This window comes from Anastrepha obliqua, chromosome 4, assembly GCF_027943255.1.
Source record: "Anastrepha obliqua isolate idAnaObli1 chromosome 4, idAnaObli1_1.0, whole genome shotgun sequence".
NCBI lineage: Eukaryota > Metazoa > Arthropoda > Insecta > Diptera > Tephritidae > Anastrepha > Anastrepha obliqua.
Window position 1 is genome coordinate 27,819,984 of NC_072895.1, and position 10,555 is coordinate 27,830,538.

Consider the following 10,555-nt stretch of genomic DNA (forward strand, 5'->3'; position numbering starts at 1 on the left):
CTGCTCATTGTTACATCAGCACTTACTAGGTTGTTCAATAAGTTTTGCGGTTGTTATGACCTCATCATTTGATGAAAAATGCTTTCCACGCATGCATTTTCTTAGGTCTGCAACAGATGGGGGTCGCTAGGGGCCAAATCTGATGAATTCGGTGAATGCTCCAACAATTCGAACTTTAATTCATCGATTTGAACCATTGTCAAAATCCTCTTGTCCTGACGAAAAATAATAATTTTCTTTTGTAAACTGCGTATTTTTTCACGATTTTTTTCCTTCAGCGGGTCTAAAAGATTACAATAATATTTAGAATTTATTGTTTTACCAGTTTGGAAGTAGTCCACAAAGACAAATTACTTTCGCATCTCAAAAAACTGATGCTAACATCTTCTTGGCTAATGCTAAATGCTGGGTTAAGGTAGTAGCATACGCCGATGACTTGGTCCTAATGGTATCGGGATCGTTTTCCTCAGTCATGGATGAGATTTTGAAAAGGTCACCGGCCTCCGAGTCAATTCTGACAAAACGGAGCTGGTGCTATTTACCAGAAAATATAAACCTCCACCGTTTCGACCCAAATTAAACAACCACGTTCTCCCGCTTTCATCGGAAGTTAGGTGATACTTGACTCCAAACTCCATTGAAAGCTACACATTGAAAATCGGGTAAAGAAGGCCAGCATAGCCTCTTACTCCTGCGAATCTATGTTCGGTAGGCAATGGGGACTCAAGCCACAGGTCGTGCTGTGGATGCCCTTGCGTTGTACATCCACATCAATTTACCAATTGTATCGTATGGATGCCTGGTTTGGTGGGAAGCTCTTCGGAAGGGCTATAATATCACTAAACTGGGGAGGGTGCAAAGAACTGCATACATAGGCATCACCGAACTTGCCCCAGTGCTGCCCTGAATGCCGTTTTGCGCTTACTTCCCATTGACTTTTACATTATTTCCATCGCAGCTCAAAGTGCAATCAGGTTAAAGGAGGTTGGCCTCTGGAGGTAATCTCTCAAGGGACATGGTAGCATTTTCGGGCAGTTAACACTGAACATCGAGCAGATCTATGTATCTACCCGTAAATTAGAGTTTGAGGGTCGTGCTACGGCAATTTTTCCAAATAAGCAGGACTGGATCGATGAGAAAATCTGCACCGACGCTTGTACCTCTGTCTTCACAGACGGTTCCAAGATGGAATCGGGAGGCGAAACATGGGTTTTCTCTAAATCAGCCAATTTATCTATCTCCTTTAAACTGCCGGATATTGCTAGTGTTTTTCAAGCAGAAGTCTTTGCGATTCTGCAGGGATGCAAAATGCTTAGGGAACGCGGAGGCGAGGGAGATATTCACATTTTCTCCAATAGTCAAGCCGCTATCAAGGCTCTGACAACGCCATGGTGCAGAACGAATCTACTAAACTCCTGTAAGATGGAGATCAAATCTCTTTGGTGTGCAGGTAGCATTTCTCTGATCTGGGTTCCAGGACATACGAACATAGAGGGAAATGAAATTGCTGATAAGCTTGCCACGAAGGGTACTGAATTGGCTTCAGAGACCCCCTACCTGGTCATCGGCATCCCCCCGACAGTTGTTAAAGAGGAACTGCACCAATTATTTCTCAGGAAAGCGCAGAAAAGATGGAGCTCCATTTCTTCATGTGCTATTTCTAAAACCCTTTGGCCACAGTTCAATAAACGAAGGACTCATAAAGTCCTTTGGACTCCTTGTCATTCAATTTCCAAACTCGTAGCTTTTTTTACCGGTCACTGGACGATCGGCACACAAGCGGAAAAGCTAGAGTTACCATTTAACCCCCGTTGCAGAAGCTGTGGGGGCCTTTCAGATAAGAAGACTGTTTGAGACGAGTTTGGCAGCTAGACGATTAAGATCACTGGGTTCGCCTGGGGCAGTGCGCCAACCTAAATCCCACAAATCTTCTCCATTATATCAACAGATCTGGCTGGATGTAGATATTAACCTGTTGGAGGTCTCATAATGGTATCAAAACGACCATTTCACCCACGTGCCTACTTACCTTCTTGACCGATTTTTGCACACGAACTCGTTTTAGAACCTAAAAACCCGGTTAATACCATTCTTTAGCCTCTTGTTTTGATTAAGGATCGTGCTGATAGACCCAAGTCTCATCTAAAGTAATGAATCGATGCACAAAATCTACTTTTCCCTTTCGAAAACGCGCTAAATGTTGCTGAGTCACTCTAAAGTCGCATTCGAATGTGTTTTTGTTCCGTTACTAGCGAATGCGGCACCCATTACACACACAGCTTTCTGAAAGCCAATGCTTCACTCAAAATATTACTTGGGCTGCCCAATGAGAATCCTTAGGCTTCTACTAAATCCTTTTCAGTCACTCGACGATTTTCCAAAACGATTTCCTGTTTTTTTCAACGATTTCTGATGTTGTTGCTCTAATTGGACGTCCTTGCCGTGGATCGTCTTCAAGGCTTGTACTACCACATCTAAATTCAGCAACTCATTTTTCTTCTATACTAATATATGGTGAAAAGTCCTTATACACTTTTAACATTTGTTCATAAAATTTGTGTGGACGTTATAAAGTTCGGAAAGTTGTTTTTTAGCTATTCTTGGTTCACTCGAGCTTTGTGAGACGATGCCGAGTCTACTTGAAACGTCCATGGTCTGCCACCGAAGTGTTTGTCTGCCCACGGCTTCAAAGCAACCTCCAGAATAATTTCCCGATAATATTTCGCATTTACCTTGAGGCCAGGCTCGATGAAAACGATTGGAGAGCGCCCATCTACGGTTACAGCGGCTCAAACCATTACCTGTGGCGGGTACTGCCTCCTGGTGGCCAATCGATAACTCAAATTCACGTATGAACGGTCGATCAGATAAACCCTATAGTTTTGGGAGTTTACGAATTACTCAATTTGAGAAGTTTGCTCGTCAGAAAACGCAATGTTCGGAAATTGACCGCTTTCGGCCAAGCGAAGCAACTCCTTCGCTCTCTCAAGTCTGACTTGTTGCTACTTTGGTGTGAGATCATGCGCCTTTTGGATCTTGTAAGGCTTGACTTTGAGGTCATTTTTTAGTATGCGGCGGATGTTACGGACAGAAATTTTCAGTTCTTTCGCCATTTGATTGACACTTCGTCGGGGATTTCGCTCAAGTCGCTTCTTCACTTTTCGAAGCATTTCACGTGAATTTGCAGTCTTTTGATGACCACCTCCATGACGTTTCGCGATGCTCCAGTATCACTGTAAAGAGTAATGGTGCGATAAACAAAATCTTTATTTACTTTAAGGTGCTCGAGCTCACGAACAATCGCTGGTTGTAATTTTCGAGCCAATTATAAGGCAATCACACTATTACGTTTGAAATCCATTACTAGACTGTTATCGAACTGCAAAACTTATTGAACAACGTACTACCATCACTCTCTACTGTTCCTCAAGAAAGAATTATCGAAAAATATGTCTCCTAATCAGAAATTTTGTCCGAACACCGGATTTACTTAGACGACCCTGTACTACGTTTTTGCAACAGTATTAATAAAAAACATTTTATTCGAATTCCACACTTTGTTAGGAGTTTATGGGTAATTAATGTTGTTTTCTCCCTCTGTAAATTTTGCTTTATTATTTGTGTGGCAATATTTTATGTATTACTCCAAGGCGCGGAAAAAGTCATTATTATTATTAATTTTTTTTTGTTTTTTATTAAATTTGTACACAATTTGCTCGCCACATCGTATTTCATATGAGTATAATATTTACGATATTGGCATAGTTTGCAATGAAACGAAACTGTCTGCATAACTCGCTTCTTTTCTTTACTTATTCTCAATTCCCCAGTTGATGACCCATTCGTTAAATTGATCAATTGATCTTCGCATCTCAACGTTGCGTTTGAAAGCAAATATCTGTAAGCAGCTATATTTATGCAAGTGTGTATGTGTGAATGTATGTGAGTGCGAATTGTAGACCACTGAAACTCGGTACAATTTAATAGAATTGATTTAAACTAAGTACATACACACATACATATCTATATATGTAGGTGTAGGTATGTGTCGAATAAACACAAACAAATGTGGACTTATGTACAGTGCATGGCAGTGTTTTGGGGTTTGATAGAGGCGCTTGTCTCCTTCTTGGCTTGTACTTGTACTTGTCTACTCGTCTTTTTGGGGAACACCAATTAGATTTAGATTTATTGCAGGTTTGCATTGCGACCTCTTGATCTTTTGTGGAATACTTATACAGAACTTCTACTTATCGATACTTTCCTGGTTTGCATCAGATATAATTGCCGACTCCATCACTGGTACCGGGTCTTCGATTTTGCATCTCCAAAGTTGCCACTATGGTTAAATGAGCACCCCATGGCAAATACCCTACAAGTCAGCTGTTTTTAATTGTACAAACTAGAACCAAAAAATGCCGAGATAAAGTAAACAACATAAACTTCTTCAATTACTGGAAATTATAGCGCCGAATGATGTATTGATTGTAGAATTTTTTGTTTCTTTTTTAGAAGAAGGAGGTATAAATTTGTTTTTAATGATTTTTTATTTCTCGTTTCTAAACCTAGATTTGCCCATAGAAGGTGAAGTATTGGACGTGCAGAACGCTTGATATTCCGAAAATTGGATCAAAACCCGAGAATTCCATTGAGAAAACCTGTGAAGAAGCTCAACGAGGAGTGTGGCATTGTTGTCTCCCATGAAGCAGTTCATCAAGCCATACCACATCACAAATATTCATCGAGAACAGCACACAAGAAACCATTGCTGCATTGCTCAAAATTTATTAGGTCCCGCGTCATATGCGGAAAGTGTTGATTTTCCTTTTTCATTCGAAAAAACGGCGGTTGAAGCGCATCGAGAGCTACAAAAAGTTCATGGAGATGCTGCTTGAAATGAAATAACATGCGAAGATTGATTCTGTCGCTTCAAAGACGGTGATTTTAATGTTGACCGTCCGCAGGCCAAAAACCTTCGGAGACGCTGAATTGGAGGTATTCCTCAATGAGGATCCATGTCAAACGCAAGAAGAGCTTGCTTCAATATTAGGAGTTACCCGCCAATCCATTTTCAAGCGATTGCATGCTTTGGGAATGATTCAGAAACAGGGTACTTGGGTTCCTTATGAGTTAAAACCATGGGATGTTGAGCGTCGTTTTCTCGACGTTTCGCCTGTGAACAACTGCTCCAGCGACAAAAAAGAAAGTGTTTTCTTCATCGCATCGTGACGGGTGATGAAAAATGGATTCATTACAGTAATTCAAAGAAAATAAAGTCATGGGGACTACCCGGTCATGTTTCTACGTCGTCGCCTCGGCCGAATATTCACGCTGCGAAGCTTATGCTACGTATTTGGTGGGACCAAGTTGGTGTTATTTATTATAAACTGTTAAAACCAAGCGGAACCATCACTGGTGATCGGTATCGACTTCAATTGATGTGATTGAGCCGAGCACTGCGCGAGAAACGGCCGCAATACGCGGAGAGGCATGAAAAAGTGGTTCTACAGCATGACAACGCTCGGCCTTACGTTGCTAAACCCGTTAAAACCTACCTGAAAACACTGAAATGGGAAATCCTACCCCACTCGCTACATTCGCCAGATTTTGAGCCGTCCGATTATCACCTGTTCCGATCGATGGCACAGGGTCTAGCTGACCAGCTGTTCCATTCATATGAAGACATCAAAAAATGGCTTGATCCGTGGATACCCTTAAAAGATGAACAGTTTTACGGCGACGGTGTACGAGATCCACCAGAAAGATGGGAAAAAGTAGTAGCCAGCGATGGGCAATATTTTCTATGATTCACTTGTAACCATTTTTTCAGAATAAAGTATTATTTTCATCGAAAAAACGGCGAGAACTTAGTTGCGCACCTAATAGAAAAAATCCTATCTTTTCCATTGAATCACATTTGCGAACCAGAAGATTTTTTGGACGACGTTGTATTTATTTTGCGACAAGGTAAAGTTAAGGCTTTATTACAACGATAGACCGATGGCGCAAGCCCTTGACAGCTTCACAAAATCGGTATATAATTTCCACATTGAATTTTGGGAAAATTTCCAAATTATGGTTTGGGGGTGCATTTCAAGTAAAGGAGTAGGGTGGTTGGTGTTTACTTACTGTAAGCCAAAAAATTTTAAATATATTGAAAAAAAACTTAGTCGGCAGTGCTAAAAGGTTTGGGCTTATCACTGAGACGAAACCAAATTTGAAATTCTACCAAGACAACGATCCTAAGCATACGGAGCATAACGTGCAGATGTGGCTTCTCTACAATTGTGGTAAAGCTACAAATGCACCCGCCCAGAGTCCCGACATAAGCGCGCTTGAAAATTTGTGGGCCTTTTTGATGAAAAATGTCGCTTAAAGACATCTATAGAATGCAGCAGCATTAAAAACTGCAATAATAAAGGAAATGCAGAATCAACAAATTGGTCCATGCCATTAAACAGCGCAAGAAAAAACAAAATGTTACTGAAGCTAGCAGTTATCATACCAAATATTAAATTAATCTAAAAGTTACCTATTCACATTATGTGTTAAACAAAAAGCCTGTATTTAAGATCGTAAAAACAGTTCATTGACAGTGTCGAAATAGGGTTGTTACTTGTTTTTGGTGCTTTAGTTGTTGTTTTCCAAAGAATTTGAAGTTTTTGCTATTAACTCCCTTTACTTGCTGTGAATAAATATGAATCAGTACAAAAAAGAAATCAAAGATTAATAAAGAGTGCTATTTTTCCTTATTGAAGTCGAAGAATTGAATTTATTTTCTATCTCAAAACTCATTTTTCATATACTGTAAGTACACTATTTGGAATGAATGGCACACTGTATCTGCATTCTACACCCATAGCCAATACAATCAGTAGCTGCACCAATATTTCATCCTCTTTTCTCCTCTGTAGGAAAAACCAAGTTTAGACACGGGAAATAAAATATCATTTAATACAAATTTATCAATACATCATTCCGCGCTGTAATTTCAATAATTTGAGAAGTTTCTGTTTTTCACTTAATCTCGGCATTTTTTGTTTCTAGTTTGGACCATTAAAAAAACAGCTGATTTTTAAGGTACATATTTGCCATGGGGCGCTCATTTAACCGTAGTGGCAACTTTGCAGCGTTGCCATTATTACATAAATGCCACATTAAATGAGTACCATTAATACCATAGTATAATGCTATTGATACTAACTGTACTTACATCTGCATATTATACGAGTAACGTAAAACAAAAAGCGTCTACTTTGGTTAACAACTAATAGTGATTTGCGACAATTTGCATTGGATGCCATTAGAAGAGTGTCGCATAATTGCAATTTTGTCGCTAAATAAATTTCGTATAGTCAAAATAAATGGCATGGCATAAAATAAATAAAAAATTTTGAAAAGGGGGAAGTAATTTTTTACTAACATATCAAAGTTTGATTGGGATGCCACTGATTTTACAGCACTTCGACTTGAACATGACCTTTTTTATGAGTTGGCTAGCAAGAAAGTAATTTGGGTTTAAACAAAATGTTGATATCAGTTTGGTTTCTATATTTGTACTCCGCGTGAAATATAAAGATCTTCAAATGCAATGAATTCGAAACTTTTGTCAAGTGGATCAGCGCAGGTGATGTAAAACCATATCCGAAAGGAATGGTGGCCAACGCGAGTAGAACCAGCAACAACCATAAAGAGACCTGAATTGTATCGAAACAAGAACATACTATATATAAGTTGTTGTAGCAACATTTGAAGTCCAGTCTAGACCGGCGATCAATTAAACGGACTCAACCAAAGGGAGAGGGTTGTTAATGGATTAGGGGTAGTCAGAATTAAAAAAATTTGGATTTTCTTGCATTTTCTTAAAGTATAATATCTTAAAAATATTGTGTGAACTTTTGAATGTGAATCCGATGAAAACTTTTCGAGTTTTTAACAATTAACAAAGGGCGCTCGGGCAAAAACAAACACAAACAAAAGTTTAAAATGATTTTTTCTCAAAACTATGTTTTTTGAACTGGTGATGACTGTAACTTAAAAACCGCTTGGTAGATTTCAATAAAATTTATACTGCTTTTGAAAAACATAAAAAACTCGTGTCTGATCGAAAGATTTTTTTTTCAAAAATTTCGATTTTTTTTTCAAAAATTTCGATTTTTTTTAACAAATAATTGTCGGTTTTTTTCTCGAAAATCTGATAAATATTTTCTAAGGCCGCCATATTGTTAATTTTGAAAAACAAAAACAAAAAACTTCGATCAGGCTAAGAATTATTATAGAAGATTACATAAAGGGTGGTTAGGTTTCAAGGGCCGATGTTGATTTTGAATAAAATACAATTTTTTTAAGAAATTATTGTCATTTCTCTTTATTATGATAACGTTGGTATGGCTCAATTATGGTCAAAAAGTGAATGGTCAAAATTTTGGATGACGCTGAGGCATAATTGAGAATCTATGCCGTTAATGTGCCGAATTATCTCATCCTTTAGCTCTTGAATTGTTGCTGTCTTATCGACGTACACCTTTTCTTTCAAATAACCCCAAAGAAAGAAGTCCAACGGTGTCGTTGACGTTTAGGTGTGGTTCACATTCAACATCGGCCCATCGGCCCTTGAAATTTAACCACCCTTTATTAATAAAACTAATTTCTCTTGTCCGATTGATTTTAGATGAATCTCTAAGGACTTGTGATGATCACCGCAAGGGACTTCTGGAGAAACGGGCTCCACACAAACAGCGATAACTTTTGCAATTATGAATTTTTTTTTTTGTTTTTGAAATTTTGCTTAAGTCAAGTCGAAACATGTTGTATTAATGCTATGTTTTTATCTTTGTAAAATAAGGCAACTGACTAGCAACAAAAAAAAATTATTGAAAATCATCATTTTTTCGGGCCTCTGACTACCCCTAACCCCATAACAACTGACAGATGATTTTCGACCTTGCCATTTTGTGCTGTTTGCACAGAAATTAAATGAGTATCACGAGCGTAGCGCTCGTAAACCACCCACTACGAGCCCGCTTGCAAATCGATCGCTGCTATGCATGCATGATAAGTGTGTGTGTATGTTAATTAGTAAGCACATACACGGTTTTCTCACTGGTTAGCTGCAAGTGTTTGAGTATAACTCTTAAAGTTACGGGAATCATCGCACTATGCAGCTTTCAGAAATTATCGAGCAAAGTCTCAACTATTAAGAAAAAGAAATAAGAAAAAATCTGAAGAGGGGTGTTTTTTAAACAGGACAAAAAACACGTTTTTCTTCTAAAATTAAACTATTGTTCGTCTAGTTAATAAAACAACAAGGTAGGTAGATAGGTGGGGTGGCTGTCGCAATGACACACTTAGACCTTTCATAGGCCCATTGTGATACCACTGCAACTTATCCTTACCCTATGGGTTCCTTTTCAAACCATCCGGTAGCTATAATAAACGAGCAAAGCTTCGTTAGTTTTAGATGCGCTATGTCCGCTACATCAATTAAAAATGCCATGTCAAGAGTGCGGAGCCTCGTTGCCACTCAGCTTTCACATTCACATAAAAGGTACCTGACTGTTTCCTCTTCTTCTGTACTTAGAGAGCTTCTACAGAAATCGAAGTACGGGAGTCCTAACCTAAAACAACAAACTATCTACTATAAATATTTTGACATTCAGAAAATAGTAAAATTATGAATAAATTTCGGAATTTCACAAATATTGCCTTAGGTAGGCATGCCTAAAAAATACCTTTGATAAAAGGTGAGCCAGGCCCTCCATTAAAGATTTTTTGTGGCACTATATGTATATGCGAACGCATACCAAAATGTAAACAACAAATTCACCTTTATTGATAATCTATCAAAATATTTGTCAAGCCATTTTGCCAATCCCTTCTTGATGAACGAGTGCAATTCAATTTGCATGCCATTGAGTTGATCAACTGCGATTGCGGTTGTACGCACTTCCGATGCGCGATCACAGTGGGTTGATTTTGTTATTAATGTTAGACTCAACAGCATTAATTCTCTGAAAGATCGCTCTCAGCTTCTGCAATGGGGATTAAATGGTAAACATGGCTTTTCTGCGTGTGTGCCGATCGTCCAATGTCCGGTAAGCACAGCTACGAGTTTGGAAATTGAATGGCGTGGAGTCGCCAGGACTTTCAGCGTCTATTTATTAGAAAAGCCTAGCAATGAAAGTGCTTCTGTAAAAATTTATTAAAATATTTTTTCTAAAACCTTTAGCTGAAGGATAGCTGAAGAAAAGAGAGAAGTTTATTTGAGAAGCTTAAGATGTTTCCACGACAATCGGTTCTAAGTTACCGGAACGACTCTGATTTACATCCGGCTAAGGACTATCACTTCAGGAGCATCCCCACATATGTATGGGATGAAAAATTTAAGAAATAAAAAATATAAAAAAATCGACCTTTACTGAGTTTTTTGTAATATTAGATTACTTTCAAAATTTTGTTAGCCACAATTTTATTGAATTAGTCCAACTGAAATCAATGTATTTTTAGAATATTTTTTTTACTTTCGTATAGCATTTGAATTCCTCATAGATAAAAC